The sequence below is a fragment of the Lipophrys pholis genome (genome assembly GCF_963383615.2).
Source record: "Lipophrys pholis genome assembly, chromosome: 14".
Classification (NCBI taxonomy): domain Eukaryota; kingdom Metazoa; phylum Chordata; class Actinopteri; order Blenniiformes; family Blenniidae; genus Lipophrys; species Lipophrys pholis.
In genome coordinates, this window is record NC_137633.1 from 16,017,569 (window position 1) to 16,035,140 (window position 17,572).

Here is a 17,572-nt window from a genome sequence, read left to right on the forward strand (position 1 = left end):
CACAAGAAACACAAACCAACAGTGTGCATGCTGAGATACAACAGTCCTTCAGGTACAGGTTGACCACATTTGATCAACAGAGTGACATTACATGGTATATTAGTTATTGGCATCCAACAATCCCCTCATACTCATGACAAAAAGGAAGAGAATAAAAGAGCAGGTGTGAGGTTTCTTAGCAGGTAGCCTGTCAGCCTGTCTGCTGTACACAGCTCACTGCAGGACCTGTGCATCCCTCTGAATCAAAGTTCAGAATGTCTTGCATTCCAATAGGGTCTCACCCCGCTCTAAGTTAATAAGCTGGAATAAGTTATACTACTGTCTGGAACTACTGTCAGAAAAAGGAACAACCATCCAGGATGTTGATATCATTGATTCTGAGCACATACCACAGCAATGCACAAGTTTGTTATTGAGCTCTGTTATAGGGTGCGGATGGTGTAAAAGAGACCGCTGATCAAAGGAGATCAGCGTCTGTAGCCATGGAGATGCAGGGGCAAGAGGCAGCAGGCCATCTTTGGCATTCACACTTGCATTTTCTTCTGGAAATTCAAACCTCTAGTATTATTTTTGTTATTGTTTTACATACTTATTATTTATTGTTAATTTTGTTTCTTCTTTTGCTTCTCTTGCTGCTTCTCTTATCTAACTTTACAACATCCCCTGTTAAACATTAAAACCATCAAAAATAAGTTTTAATGGCACCAAAAACAAGCATGGAAGGTTACATATATGTCAATCTTTTTTTAGTAATATTGGTCAGGATATTGAAACTATATGAGATTAAACTCATGTTAAATGTCATGTGGAGATTTAACTCATGTTTTGCCATAACATCTTCTTGCACATTTAATGTCACATTGAGAAGTTTGCACTTGTGAGGCATCGGGAAAAGAGTTTCAGACACCCAAACACCACATACATAAAATATAAAGAGATTCATTAATCAGGCTGTGTGACTAAAAGTTAATCTCTGGTCAGATTGCACGAGGTCCAGCAAAGCTGAATAATTATTACAGTCTGTCTAGTTAGAAAGAAAGATAAACCCAACTGTAAATTGATTCATACATTTCATTCGATGCTTCTTCACTCAAAAAGCTGGAGGCTTTTACTTTGATTTCTCAATTCACCATATTCCCTTTAGGTGCTCCTCATCCCATTCTAAAGAGATGAATGGGCCTCCCACTGAAGTTTGTGTCATCAGAGTCAAGTTATTGGTCATACGCACAAACACGAATCTGTTGTACCACCACAAAAACTATTCATTATTTGCAGCAGAGTTGCATCACTTATGTGCATGTTAGCATTAGGTCATTTATTAAAGCACCATGGTAAAGTAATTGCAAGGCGTCTTGCCTATTTTACAGCAATGTCTTTGTGCATGATTTTAAACCGATGCCATCCGGCTTCCTTTTGAGGTTTAAAATCATTGAAAAATAATGCTAGACTAATGGAAACTGCTATGACACACACAGAGACAGTGGTTATGAATATGACTGGAGGCTATAAAGTGAGACGCATAAAAGGTCAAGCATAAAGTCTTCAGTGTACCACATAGACAGTCTGTTTAGACCCTCCTAAACTCAATTGTTATGGTAGTTTATGCTGCAAAAAAACAGAATGTCATATGTTCTACCAGTGCATTATACTTTTCAAACCCACAAAACAAGAGTACCATCCAAGGCTTTGACACTGAACCTCCAAATATGATTGTATGATGTGATCAGAAGACCAAAGTAAACACTTTCAGGAGCCATTTGAGCATGTTTGACTTGCCAAAATGGATGTGCTCCCCATTTGATTGCATTATACTAATAGAGCTCTTTTGGAGGATGTAATTAAGTGGAGTTTATAGTCCTAGATTAAAGCATCCTCCAGATCACAGGCAATGTTAATGGAGTGATGCATTTTCACTGGAAACCAGATGGGAGCCCATCACAACAGAACAAAACATCATTGGCTACAGCAGTAGGGCAGGGCCGCGCTATCGCCATACAGAAGAGAAAGTATCTTCAAAATGAACGACTCTCAAACGAGTAAGAGAGAAAAAGAGAACAGTTACTGGTAAGAAAAAAAAGGGATAATAAAGAAAAAGTGGAACATTTTCTTCTGTATTCATTTTGAATTTATACCCGGCACCATGCAGGGCAGTTGCAAAACAACAGGAGAAAATAATTTAATGTCGGTGTATATGACTTTCACCAGGCTCCAGCCCACGTGAGGCTTGCTCGGATAAAGCGGGCATACAAGATGGATGAATGGATGGATTGATGACTTTAACTTGACTACAAAACAAGCGTGAGAGCTTACAATAGGTCTCATGGGTGGGTTATCTTTCTTCAGTCTCTTTGTTGATGTCATCCGCAAATCATTCACGGTATTTGCAAATGTTAGCTTGGCTTCCCTCGGGGTACAATCACTCGCTTTGCTGGAAGTTTCAACATGTTGCTTTGTGAGCATCGGTCATGGAATGAAATGGACACGTCATTTTGCAGCAAGGACTAGAAGAAGCAACCTAAGGCGGAAATACACTGCGTGATTTTTTTTTTGTGTGTGTTGTTGTTGCCTGTTCCACAGTGAAAGATGAACAATTTTGACAACTGTGATGCTGTGGTCTTGTTTCATACAGTGGGACGATTCACTGCTGGTCGTTTTCAAAGTCTTGCGACCAAAGATAGCCTGGGATCATCTTCTGACCGTGTCACATCGCAGGGCCCCTGTCTTGCTTAGTCTCTCTGTGTGATTGCTCCTGCGCCATCGGGCAACTTACAAAGTGTAGAACTGCCGGAGAAAAATATTGCAACGTGACATTGGCGTTACACCCAAATACTGTAGTGTGAAGACTCCCATGGAGGTAAATTACTGGACCATGTCCAAGTTCTCTCTCTAAATTTACCCCAAGCTTTTTCCCATGTATGTGAATGCTACTCAAAACAAAGGCTCGATTCTTGGTCTGCTTCCTTAATTTCCTGAAGGCACCGGCATATGGAGGTGGCGTACAGTATGATGTTGTTATTGTTGCAGATTGACGTACATGGATGTGGTCGTCACCTCTGATTCACAGGAGGTCGACTTCGATAGTCAAACTCACTGTTGTACTACACACACACACACATATATATATGTATATATATATATATATATATATTATTATTATTATTTATTCATTTATTTATTTCTTTTTTGTTTGTGTTGGGCCTTGAGTCCTTTAACTACAGTGCTGATATGAAGCACAGACCAATATTCAGTGAGCACCTACAGTATGTGTGACCTGAGTATCACTCCAACTGTGTGACTGTGGCAGCATGACAATGGTCACCTCTTTTATGGATTAACAAAAATGTCTTCAACATATCTTGAATAGTTTGGCAAAGTTAAACTATTTATGTGCCGAATACTTTGAGCTACAATGGGACTATTCACCAACAGGGTGGGGTAGACTGAGAAATCCCCTTTGAAACTAAAATCTAACACATTTTACAGTTTACACTCAAAGCTTTTACTTTTCTATGCCAAAACATTGTAAATGTTCTTCCCAGTGTTGACCTCTAAGTCATAAAACTCACACTTATTTGTGTTTTGAGGCTGAGAGTGACAGAAATGGGAACAAAGAGGAAATTACCCATCACCTAATCTGACCCAAAATTCAAATTCTATGCTCTAGTAATATGAAGAATTAGTAATACACCACAAAAAGACATATAAAAACATGTGATTTTTGCGGATTATTTATTTGTTGTAACAACGATTTTTGGCAAAATAGAATCTTTTTTCTGTGTTGAAAAGCGTGTCCAGTTTGTATTTTAAGCGGTGACACATTTATAAGAAATACACATCTTTATCTGCTTTTCAAGAAATAAATTTTATAGTCACGGTGGTACAGCTTTGTTCTCGTAGTTACATGGTAACTCATTCAGCAACTACAACCATGTAAAATCTTCTACAGTGTGGGACTTGCAGGAGGGCATTAACCAAAGCTTTCCGGTTAAAGGTTATCTATTTATTCATTTTTAATATTTCCTGTTAACTGGATTAGGAGTGCCTCATTAATCCAACTCAGACCTCCTGATTACATCATGAAAGATGACTGTCGATAAGTACTGCATTAGCCTGTGAAGTACTTCAAAATAAACATCAGCTTATCTTTTCAGGCGCTGCTGTCTTGTTATTTTCTAATTTGTCGCTAATTTTCTATCACTATTTCTTAAATCTGTTAAAATAATTGGTTTATTACAGAGTTGCAATTAAGAATATTGGATCTTAATAGTGATTAATAAACTTAAACAGACCAAAATAATGTGTGTTCGCTGACTAACTTTATGTAACTTTGGCTGAACTCAATGCGTCATTAGACTGATCAGTCATTAGACTGATTCACCGTAGTACTGTGGGCACAGCAAGGTTTGGAAAAAGGGAAAAAAAGGATTTGCAGCAAAGAAATCCAAACGGAGCGCTTGACAGGCCACGCAACTCTCAGCAACGCTGTCACTGCTGTTTTAAAGGATACTGAAGTTCGGTGCGGCACGACGTGGATCTCACATGGGCCACCCAAATATGCTGAACAGCCACTCCTTAATATTAACTTTTCCAGTCAGGCAAATCAGGCCTGAAATAGAGTAACACTATATCTGCAAATAAATTGCACTTTGGGGGGAACGTTTATATACACAGAGCAGAGCTCGTGGTGCTTTATGACGGTCTCCAGCTAATCAAAACAGACGTGATTTCATTCCAGCTTGCTGCACGCTGTGAAGGAGATACTATATGTTTTTCTGTACACAGACAGACGTTTGACTGGCACTGGTATCTTGCTCTTAATAAGAGTTCTTGCAGATAGGGAGGCAGGGCCTCTTGCTGAGCAGGCAGCTGCTTCACATCTGGAACTTAATATAAACATCATGGCCAATAAAATCATTCCATTTCCTTAATTACTATTCCTGTCATTTCCGCACTAAATGAAAAGTTATTAATTCAGGGCCAACACAAACATGCTCCTCCAGAACGAGGAGCAGCTCCTGAAGCGTCGCCACCCTGACTACAGGCCGCTGTCATTGGACTGGAACCGCAAGCTCCTGCCTTGCTCTGGCGGCGTTTCTGGCGATAGTGTGAGTGTGGGGCATGTGTGGGGAACGGAGGCCGAGGCGCTGCACACATGAATGGAACACAAGATGGCGCCTCGTTTTTCTATCCCATCCAAAGGTTCGCACTGGTGCCAGCATGACGGCTCATCCTGTTTCATCTTCCACTCTCCTGCCAGTGAGATTTGGTTTCTCCGAGTGTTCGACACATGTTACCGCCGCCCTTTTCTCCACCCCAACCTCTCTGGCCCACCTCTTCCCCTTCATACCTCCCAGTGCAGTTAGCTGGACAGCAGCCTGTTCAATGTACCATGGAGCATAAAGATAAAGATCTTGGATTGTCCTTCAGTGTTGCCAGCGCAACTACAAATACTTCATTCAGCTTGGCGTCGACTCATTTGTAAATGTTCTTCCATAGAAACAAGAACCCATTCCTGGGAAATGTGCCATGTAATTACTATCCGTCATCGGTTTTTTTTTTTACATTTCTAGAAAGCAGTTTAAAAAAAATAAAATAAAAATACAACTGAATATTCTAAATATCGAAGGAAAACGCACATAAATATCTCAACCAAACACTTTGTGACCAAAGCTTCAGATCCAGTCACTGCGAAGAAGCAGCTTCTGACGCGTCTGCACCTGTCAGCAGGTAGTTCAGCTCACAGCTTCTGAACAAACTGCTCGACTTCTCTAATGTTCTAAGGGGCGCTTCGTCCGGACTGTTTACATTCTTTCCACCAAGATCTGAGAAGAGTCCGTGTATTTGTTTCAATATGCTCGAAGAAAACCCAAAGATTCAACACTGAACACATGATTTGGCACTAGGTAGAGTCGAGACCTTTGGATTTAATCGTTCCATGGCAGAACAATTCTGTGCCCAGTGCAGTGAAAGAGCATGACTCTCCCTCCTGTGTGTTTTACACAGAGCGTGGAGTTCCAGTCGGTGTGATGTTTGTTTGCTTTCCATGAACAAAGTGCTGACATGCCAAAAACCTCAAATTTGTCCCTCTTATCGAAGGACAATCTCCCCAAAGCACTGCGGCTTGTTGATAAGCATTTCAACAAATTCCATACGGGCTTTTCAAGGTTTTCTAGTAGTTCTCCTGGTTTTCTTCCAAAAAGCCCCATGCAGGAGGTAATCAATGTTTTATGTAGGTCACGATACTAAAAGGCTCATTATTTAAATCTGATTAGTGGATCCCATCCACCCATCCATCCATCCATCCATCCATCCATCCATCCATCCATCCATCCACCCACCCATCCATCCATCCATCCATCCATCCATCGCATTTCACTTTTTGAGGATAGGTCCTTGAGATTATTATCAGTGTCTTTTTTCATTGTTCCTTTGCAGAAAGTAATGAAAAGGACGACAATGACTAAAAGACAGAGGGCAGGACAGAGTGGGGTGCTTAAGTAATATCCACAAATACAGAAGTACCTATGGTGGGTAAACACTATGCGCACATGAGAGTGACCCAGCTCCTCTCGCAGAGGTCTAGAAGTGTCCCTAGAGAGGCTGCATGTGAGCATTCATTGAACAGACACGTGTTGGATGGACGTGCCAGTGAGCATTCAGAGCATCCAGTGGACAGACTTGCATGAGAGACTCAGTGAAGGTCTTCAGTCCCCAGTTAATGGTGCTTACTGGGAAGCAGCAGCCAGGAGCCAGAGACCCCGAAGTCAGCCTGATGCAAAAAAAAAACAGACCTAGTGTCAATGCAGTAGGACACGGTGGGACGCGTCCAACACCCACCCATGTTTTCTGAAAGCATGAATATATGTGCCATATCTGGGTCATGAGGGGCTGAAGCAGATCCCAGATGACTGTGGACAAACGGACAGTGACACATATTCACATTTATACCGATTTACAATTTAAAGTTAGCAATTAACCTTAACTTTTGGATTGTAAGAGACACTTGCTTTCATTCTTAACATTCTTCAGGAGCATGGAATTTTAAATTTTTTTTCCAGTCAGCAACAGCAAATTTGTACACTTCAGTACGTTTTATAAGCGAGTGTCTGCTATTCAACACACGGTCATATGTCGTCAAGCAAATTTACACCAGAGACATTCCTCCAGCACATCATGATGTGCCATACACTGCAGTCAAATGCATCCCATTGACAGCACAGCTTCGGGCACCATTAGACATATAACCAAGGGGCCCATGTGAATGGAGTGAATTAGGAGCCATTTAGAGCAGATTGTTTGGAAAGGCTCCCTTACCAAATGCTTCTTTGTGTTTGCACAAATGACAGTGTATGAGTCCCTTCACTGAGCTCGACTCACCAAGTTCCTTCTTTCCCTGTAGGCAAAATAATGCTAATAATATGTAGATCAAAATGTCTAGGGATTTGACACGCCATTGTAGCTGTTCTGACTCCGGCTGAGGCCGTTCACAGGCCAAGAGTGGAAGAGAATCTGGTGAGCAGCACATATACTTACACAAAAGCTGCATGTATGCACTCAAATACCACCAGTTTTGTAGTCAATGCTTTTGCTCCACCACACACAATTAAAGTCCCAATTAAAGCCCATTATGGGTTTTCCACTAGCAGCGACCACAGGGAGAGCAGCTCCACGGCCCGTACATTGCGGGCACACAGATGTCTCCTGTGTTGTCATCCAAAGGAACTCAGACTGATCCGCAAACTTTATGATCATAATTACTGATCAAAATTAAAGTGCAACAACATTATAAAATCAGAGGACGGTAATAAAAAAAAAGAAAAGTTTCAGCAATTCCAGTAAGTGGGGCCAAGAGGGACTATCAGTGTTTGTCAGATGTTCACCGTGAGGAGAGTATACCAAAGTGATGGCAATCAGATCAATGAGAACATGAAAAAAAACCCCACCTTTCTCCACATGAGGGCGCCATTTCCCTGGTGTTTTCCAAGAAGTGGCATTCATTTTTGAATCTCAGCGATAGCATCAAGCAAAAAGAAATGAAGACTTCTCACTCAGACCACTGTGTCCCTGTTTTCCCACAGCTGTAATCTCCATTACACTTTACAGTTCTCACCCCGGATTGAAGTGGCGGGTTCTATTCCTGCTGTGAAGCATCCATTCACAACCATACCCACACTCAAGTTCAATGCAAGTGTCTTCCCTTGAGGGCGGTCCAAAAGCATCATGGGTTTCCTCTTCTGTGTTCCCATCATCTTACCCATTGACCTTAATAAAAGAGTGAATTTCTCACTTGGCCAAACAATACTCTGTTGTGGAGCGCTGCGATAAGCACTGGCCAGCCAACAGCCTCTGGACATGCAGCTGTGAAGGAGAGACAGTCTCCTCTATCTGTCCCCGGTGTGACACGCAAAATCAGAAGCCAGATCAAATAACTTCACACAGATGCACACGCACGTGTCTGATTGCATGCGGCTGCACAAATACACGCACACCAAGAAGGCAAAAGTGAAACACATCCCCGCTTAATTTGCTTTTCTCCGAGAACTAACAATCTGTTTAGTACAGGAGGGATGAAAAAAACTGCAGTGGCTTCTTTCATCTCGAGGTTCAAGGCGCCAATGATCTAATTCTAAAATCTGATGATGAACAACCAGGGCCCGATAACTAAAACAAGTGTCAACAACAACACCACCACTGTCAGCTGCCGGGCTACTGACTGATAAATGGTTCCTTTCATTTGGGCATTCTCTGAAATATTTGGGGGCTTTCAAGGGATCTTTTATACTGGAGAACAAACTTATCTTGTGCAGCAGAAAATGTGAATTTAGGCATTTTCAAGGTGAAGGAAGTTTTCCCCTGGGAATAGGGTGCGAGTAGCATCTCCAAAGTGAGAGGTTTTGTATTTTAATAGAATTGTGTTATACAAGTTATAGAGAAACACACCATCAAGAGTTGTGCTCGGAAAAAATAATCATAGAAATTAATGGAAAAACCGCAGTCGGTGGATTTGCTGTGACGGTCAGCTCTGAAAATGGTACATCAGGTCATAAGTTATGTCATTGAAACTCCTTATTTCTTTTCGTGGAGAGTAACAATAAAAAACAATAGAGACAGAAAACTACCCAAACACGATCTTTCCAACACGGTTTAACTACTTTCATCAAAACAAGGCAAAAAAGGCCTTATTCATACTTCCATGGTTATTTTTTCCTCAAATCAAAGGGCAGAAAAAGATTAACTATCTTGAACTGTGGCATATTTATGTATTTACTTATTTATTTAGGCTACGTAATTCTCATCTATAAATGTTTTTAATTTTCCCCATTACAGTAGCTTCTTATGCCAGTTCTGATGCTCTTATTGCATCCGCCAACGACGTAATAAAATCATCGGCGTGTATTTGTGTGTCTGTCTATATTACTGTTAGCAGGATTACGTCAAAACCACTGCACAGATTTTGTCGAAATTCTCACCACAGATAGACATTATGCCAAGGAGGTGATCTGGAAACATTTTGTTCCTTTCTGAGTCCAGGTCAAACTTTGATTTAAAAAGACACTTTTCACTGAATCATTAACTCCCAGGAAGTGTCTTTTTCATCGGGGTTGTGCCTGCTGACGTATTTGCGAGTGCCTGTAATTTGACACCAGCCTCATTGTCTTCGGCGCCGACACTCGTATGACGAGTATGTGATGAGGTGATGTCGGGATGTTGAAAACCACAATGGGGATTTCCCTCGTTCTGGTCTCTGTCCTCCTGCTAAAGTGTTCTTTATTAGCAGAGGAAACAAAATCTTTTCTCCCATCATGAGGACAAATGTTACTTCATGCTACTTTCTGGACCACAAGCCCAGATATTTGTCATAACGTCACATAGCACAAACTGTTTCTTGTAGTATAAAATCTCTGCTGCTCGTTGGCCTGATAAATGATCATTGATTAACCTGAGTCAGCTTAAATCTGATTATTTCCCCCCCAAAAAATGCTACAGTGATTTTCCACAGCCTTGTGGTGTTTACTGCAATTATTATTATCATTTTTTATGATATCAACATTTTTAGAATTAATTTCACACTGTCATACTTTGGCTGTTGAGCAAATCCACAGTATATGCCAAAGTGGAGTAACACTACTGTTAATTACGCAAACATTTTTTAAAAAGTGTAAACAACCCATGGAAGGCCGTACACAAACAATGAACGAGGAGGGATTACCAAACACCCACTGAAAAGTCATTTTAAGTACAGATGAAACGCAGAACTATGACCAACAAATTCCGATTTAAAGGCAAGGCAAATTAATTTATAGAGCAGCATTCAGACGCGAGGAAATTCAGAGTGTTTTACAAAGGAATAAAAGAACTACATTAAAGTAACAGATTAATAATCTTAAACCTAAGCAATTAAGAGTATAAATTTCCTCTCACATTCTCTCTCATACACTGTCATCCCAACTTTACTTTGCGCTGGCGTCCCAAATTACCCACTAAGGGCCCTCTCGTTGGAGAACGCCATGCGTTCCGGGTATCTTCTCAAACAATGGACTCGCTCTACGCGTTTCTTTAACACATAAATGAAGATAAAATTTCCATATCAATTCAAAATGTGAAAATGGTAAAAAAGTGACCTGATTTTAAAGGTTGTCAAGTCGATAACACGTTGTCAATTGTACATATTTGAGAAATTACACCAAAAGTACTACTTCGTTACAGTGACGTGAGTATTTGCATTGCATTACACCCAGTAGTGACCGGCGGTGAGCAGATGAGAAACGGAGGAGCCGCGGCTACAGGGTTATTAAGCAAATATGTTTGAAATGAAGCTGTGAATGGGAGGTGAAAGCACGAGTGGAAAGAGAGGAGGGGACAGAACCGTGGCTGGCCACCAAACCATGACAACCAAACACAATTAATGACAGAAGCAATTGCCGCGGTTTTAACAGTCTGAGAAGATCCGATTTTTTAAAGTGTAAAAATTTCCAGTGTGGTATTGGCACCAGCTGCTGGGCCGGCTTATCGACGGGGCCTGCGAGCGACTCGCAGTCATTAAAGCCAGACGCACACGTGGGAGCTCTGGACAGGAGAGGGAAAACAATGACAGATATTCCGGAGTCAATGAACTGTCTGAGCCAGACGATGTCCAGTGATGTAGGGCAATGTGTGTGAATGAATGAGGTGTTTCCCCTAATGCAGTCTATAATCTGACCCTCCTGGGACGGAGAGGGGGAGGGGGGGAAGGGGAGGAAGGCCGTGGAAAAATATTCAGAGCAAATTCTGGACTGGAGGTCCCTTTACAAATCGTGTACATGCAAGACGACCGCCGTCGACCAAGAGCAAACAAACAAAAAAAAACCCAACTAAAAACGCAGGAATGCGGAGAGGTAAAGAAAAAAAGAAAAAGAAAAAAGGAAGCATTAGGCAGCACAAGGTTGAGCTGTGTGTAAACACACTGTATAGAAACCAGATAGGGGCCAATGCTAAAGGTAATATACAGAGAGAATGTGTTTAGCAGAGTCCATTACAGCCAAGAGTCTCTGAGGGAACGCTTCGAGTCAGACGGGGGACTCTGATGGAGATAGCCAAGACACTCTACCTCCAGGTTAGACGCTCACTCTGAGTAATGGACCAGGCTGCTTCCAGACTCCCCTGGCCCCTCGCCGGCCCCCGCTGAGCCCCTGTGATGAAGTTAGAGAGGGCAGAGCGGGCGAGAACGAGCTGCGTCCTTCTCCCGTTGCTGTTGAATGTAATTTCGGATCGTGTTGCAGCGGAAGCGCGACTGACAGAGGAGGAAACTATCGAATTCAGCTCAGACATCACAATAATATTGAGCCTTGTTTATAAACACACATTCGCGATGCTGCGGGAGTATCATCCATTTGAGTGCCCCAGTGCCCGGAGAGCAGAGCCTGAAATGGATGTGAATCTGTGCTTTTTGATAAGGTTACTGCCAAGTTGTACCGGGCTGAGAACGCCATTTCTCCTTCAGGTTTAGGGCAGAATCACCAGGGGGTGATGAGAAGCCAACTGAAGGGGCTGGATATTGTTTGTTGACAAACTAATCACAGGCTTTAAAATGCTGCATGTTGCTGCGATGATGGATGGAGCCAAACGTGACAAACAGGCTGGAGATGCTGGAGAATATAGGTTGTTTATAAAACACCTGAGGGCTTCAGAAAACATGTAATGTTAAGCATCCATGTGCATTCACATGTATCTCATTGCAATTATTCCAAAATGTGAGAAACAAATTGTTTCAACTGATGTGTTTCCAAAACGTTTCACAATAACAAGATTCATGTCTTCATAGAAGCAAGGTTCAGTCTGCAAAATCTTTTTCACAAATATAAGCTTGTTACAAGGGTGGAGTTTTAAAATCACCATTGTCTTATACTTGGACTGCTCGTTGAGTTCTACTGGACATTATATTTTCTAACATTTTCTTAAATTTCTATCGTCGTGGCCAGGGGTGTGGTCCAGTCATCTTCCTGGTGACAGTTTTATTGTCTTGACACATACTTCCTAAAGCAATAAAAAGCTTTTAATGCAGTTCAAATACCAGTTAGTCTACATATTTAGATTTGCTCAAAACGACACAGCAATCCTGCAAGGTGCCTTCGCTTCATATTCAGTAATGTTATTATGTCAACACACAGAGAACAGCACGCGATTCAAATTTCAAATGCGCGCTTGAATAGTTCATGTGGCTTCACTGTCGGTAAAAGGTCATCCTGTTTCACAAATAGAGTAAAAAAATTACAAATCTGGTTTTGGATTGCTGTTGCATAATTTGGCTGAATCGCGATTTAGTGGCCTCGCAGTGGGATATCTTAGAGCCGATTGTAGGACCGTCGTTCTGTTTGGAGGTTGCAGGTGGGTCTTTGACATGTGATAGACTGGTGACCTGTTAAAAAAACAGGGACATTTTTGCATGTGTGATCTTGTGTGTGTGTGTGTGTGTGTGTGTGTGTGTGTGTGTGTGTGTGTGTGTGTGTGTGTGTGTGTGTGTTTGTGTGTGTGTGTGTGACTTTAAATATCTGGATATTTAGTTTGCATGGTTGTTCCACTGCCTGGTGTTTTTTTCATTCTTCACAAGCCTCACTATACTAATGTGTAAAGTTAATAAAACCTAATTAGAAGAAAAGCCCCACCATGTATCCAATGTTTTGTCAATCTATTTTTGCGGGGACTTTTCTTTTTTTCTTTCCAGTGTCTATCCTGTTTCCTTCACCTGAAAAACAAGTACTTTTCCTTTCTTGTCATTCATTGCACCCCCATGTCTTTTCCTCAGCGGTTAACCATTTCTTGGCTCGTCCCTCCAGCGCGACGCCATCGCTATTATAACGCCATCATCCTCGCCTGCCAAGCCTTGCAGGATGATGTCACTTCCACCCTCGGTCATGGTGGTTTGGGTTTGGCCACCGGTACATGTGACAATTTGTGCCCTACTAGGAAGGCCCGAAGCTTCCAGCTTGGCAACCAGCCACGGCATCCACACCCACTCCCAGAGTCATAGTGAGACACCCACTGATGCCGCTGGATGTTTAAATATTTGACTTTACCCCTTGATCACTTTGCTACTGCCATTAAAAAAAAAAAAAAAAAGGAAAGAAAAAAAATCATCCCACTCCTCCTCCTCTTTTTCTTTCCTGTCACGCTGTGCATCGTCTCCACTCCTGTCACCCTGCCCACAGCTTTGTAGTCGTGTTGTGAGGCGGAAAGTGTCTGGGCAGGGCGCAGGCCCGGCGGTGGTGGGCTGATGTATTGCTCCAGAAGAGGAAACGCAGTGCAGGGCATGAGGGAAAGTGGAAACACACACGGAGGCACCATGCCCACCAAGCCCTGCCCACTCAGCGCTGTGTTTAGGGCCTGTGTTTCTTCTCGCGCCATGTAGGCGGGGGATGAAAGAGGGGCACTGTGGGGTAGGAGGGGGTGGACATTGGACCTGGATCAAACAGCAGGGAGGCAGCGGAGGGTGGTGACGATGGGAGTTGGTGGTTGAGTGAGGAATGGTGACTTGGCTGGATGATTTTGTTAATTCATATGTGGTTAATATGTGCACACATCATTCATGCAGAGCAGAGGGTGTTAATGAGGCTTTGCAGTGTTCCAGAATATTGCCGAGGCTATTAGTGACCCATTCAGTTAATTCTTTGAGGGTGCATTTCATTTCTCCTCTACAAAATGACACACAGCAGTCAACTTAAGAGACGATCTGCAGCGTCTGGTCTGCAGTCCAAGCGATTTTAAAAAACTACAGTCAATATTTATAGCGTCACTTAACTCCTGTTTTATTGGGACATGACAACTCGCAACTAGTTGGCGACAGAAAAACAGAATACAACAGAATTTGGATGAAGTGCTTTATCACTGTTAGTCATATTCACCCATCCACATGTACAACAGTGAGTATGGCTGTCACGCAAGGTGCTAAAATAAACCAGTCCTTCATTCGGAAGGACACAGAGGGTGGCATGGGAGATCAAACCATCAGTCTCACATTGAGAAGATGACTTGTTCTGCCAAGCAAGCCAAAGCCGTCACAAACTGAAATACAACTCTGGTGGGACATGAACCCACAACCTTTTAATTGGAAGTCCAACATACTGTCCATTGTTCATCAGAGGCACGATAGACAGCTACATGACAATCATGCAAAACAGTGGGGATTTGCTGCCCAGTTACTGTAAATACCATGTCTCTTCCCAGTTCATCAATCATTTTATCATGAGGCGTATCACTCTTAAAAGAAGTGCAGAAGCTGCTGGATGAAGACCAGACTAACATTTCTTGAAAGATAATTCATTGCATTGCATTTCACCGTCAATGTTTAGAACATGCTTGAATATCAAGTGACATGCATGAATGATTGAAGTAAAGCAGAGGCTTGACATTTTGACAATGAAAGCTACCTCTTTTCTTTCCTTGTACTTTTTTTGGTACTATGACCCACGTCTGTAATTTGCCAGTCGACAGCATCACTGTCCAAACTCTGATTCCGCATACTGTATTTGTGGTTGGGAATTTCACATACATCCTTGCTATGTGACTCAGCCAAGAGAGATGCCTTTGTTGTCCCTGTAGCGTCTCATTATCCGGGGCCGTTCCAGCTGAGGCGTGCGGGTTCCCAGCACAGAATCAGGGAGTGAAGTGGTGAGGATGGGACAAACCAACCACCGCTCACAGGCTCTGGTCGGATGGGGAAAGGGAAGAGGACGACACTCATCATTTGGAGGTTTTGGTGTCTGATTGCCTCCGCTCACTGAGGGACTGAACTGTCCTCACTGGAAGTTCAGTCCCTTTTTTATTTCTTTGCGTATACGCAGTCCTACAAAGTTACACAATGGGGTGAGGAACGAGGAAAAATAAGCCTTAATCATGACTACTTTTCAGAGACATACTCAACCAACTGATAGTTGTTGGGTTATATTAGTCCAGATAAACGATGATTCAAACGCTCAGATATGGTAAAACATGATAGCAGCAATTGCAGGATTTGAAGGTCAAGGTAAACTTGATTATCCCCTAGGGGCTATTTGTTAGACATACACAAAAAAGAACAGCATTCATATAATACAAGTACTGACCCACTTATTTACATTTATTGAGGAGATCAATGGCGCTTGGAACAAAGAAGTTCTTGTGTCTGGTGTATCTGCACGTGACCTGATAACCTGAAACAAGTGAAACTCTGAAAACAGAGGATTGGTCAGGATTGCTTGAGATTTTTTTCATGGTTTATATTCTGTAAAAATCTTTAAGGTTGATAGAAAAAAAAATAGATGAAATCGTAATGATAATTCCGACAAAGCTTGATGAACAACAGCCTACAATCTGGATGGATGTATGGATGTATGGATGGTTAGATGGATGTATGGATGTATGGATGTATGGATGTATGGATGTATGGATGGTTGGATGGATGTATGGATGGATGGATGTATGGATGGTTGGATGGATGTATGGATGGATGGACGGTTGACAGTTGACAGTGGAAATCCAAGTGGGAATGGCAGCCATTTGGCACAATGGCCGACTAGAGGAGGACAATGTCAGATCGTTTGACATGCTATGAGGGACTGTTGTTTATTGTGGCCTTCTGTGTGGCTGAACATTGTGGTGGCCTTTCCCTTAAGAAAAGGGAATAGACTAATTAACTAACTAAATTGAATTTATTCATGGAAATTGGCCACTAAAATTGGGAAAGGGCAGCAGTTGCCGGGTTGCCTATGTCTCCTCTAAACCACTGGGACCACAGGGAAATTCCCTGATGTTCAAACTCTTCTGTCTTGTTTGCACTGCGGGGCTGTGTTTGCTGCCCTTTGAGGATTCTTGATATTTTTTTCAACAGTTTTCTCAATGAAGTAAACCCAGTTTAATACCGTCTTTTAGAGCCGCGCGTTTTGTTCCAATCGCAGGTTTACTCTTCCAATCAAACTGTTTGAGGACTGAGGAGCTTTAAAGCCAAGCTTACACATTCACTACATGGCTTCAACTACAAATGAACTCTAATGTTTGTATGTAGTAACTACCACATGTGCAACTGCTAGCAAACAACAGGGCTGTCCGAAATATAGAAATAGCCAAAATATGTTCAAAGCTTGTATCTGTTGACGTGAAAAGCAAACAATTTATAATGTTCACCTTCCACCAAACATTCAGAGTAAAATACGTGTTGATATAGTGTTCTGGTAGGAATTATGCTATTGCATGACAGACATGTTGGTGTAAGTCGGTGATCGAAACCAGACATTGTTCGGTTGATTTTTGAGTATACGCCTGAAATTCAAGCGTGTTTGAAAGCCAGCCATATTTCATAGAGAAATCCATCCGTCTGAATACATAATCAATGTAATCTTCGTCTTACTCTGCTATGTTGCTCGTGCAGCCTTCCTGCCTGCTCGCTTCTCATTTACAGCTGAATGCAGTCGCTTTATTGGCTCAGTCATTCCTTGTTCTAAAACTAATCACTTCAATTTCCGTGTATCTTATTTCATTCGTTCACTTTAATCACAGTCTACAGGAGGCACCAATGATTCCCTGCGAGTGGCGTCTGCTAAAGAGAGCAGAACTTTAGAGCGGAGCGTTTTCAGCTGGCACCGAGGGCAGAGACATCCATACTACTGTATTTAATGACCGCGCTGGAGTTCAAGCGCTTAGGGCTCATCTTGGAGGAGCATGCAGGCCCTTTTGATCTTTGAATCCTGCAAATGAAGTCAAGGGGAGAGACAGAGACAAATCACCTGCGGTTTTGGAAATCATTTACAACGGAGCGGCTTCTCATACTGATAGGGGGTGAAAAAGGCTTGATCTTTGTTACAACTGCACTGCTTTAGATTCCCTATCTTCCCATTTCGACAAAGTGCGTGGGGGGTGGAAAAGAAAAAGAGGGATTGGGTTGAGTTTCTCTGACAACTAAGGCTCACAGAGTCAGGCTGAACAAAGGCCGCCGTGCACTCAAACAATGTAAGCATCAGAGCAGCGGCGTGTGCAGGACTGTGATCGCGGAACCGCCTGGCACTGTGGCAGCCCCGGGTCAGCCAAGAATTATGGCCTTCGTCTGCTCCATTAATTAACAGCC

At 42.4% G+C, this 17,572-nt stretch overlaps 1 protein-coding gene across 2 annotated transcripts in view; it reads right to left on the reverse strand.

Annotated features, from left to right (window-relative positions):
• Positions 1-17,572, reverse strand: part of syf2 (SYF2 pre-mRNA-splicing factor) — a 117,346-nt gene that overhangs the window by 7,511 nt on the left and 92,263 nt on the right. The window lies entirely within an intron of this gene.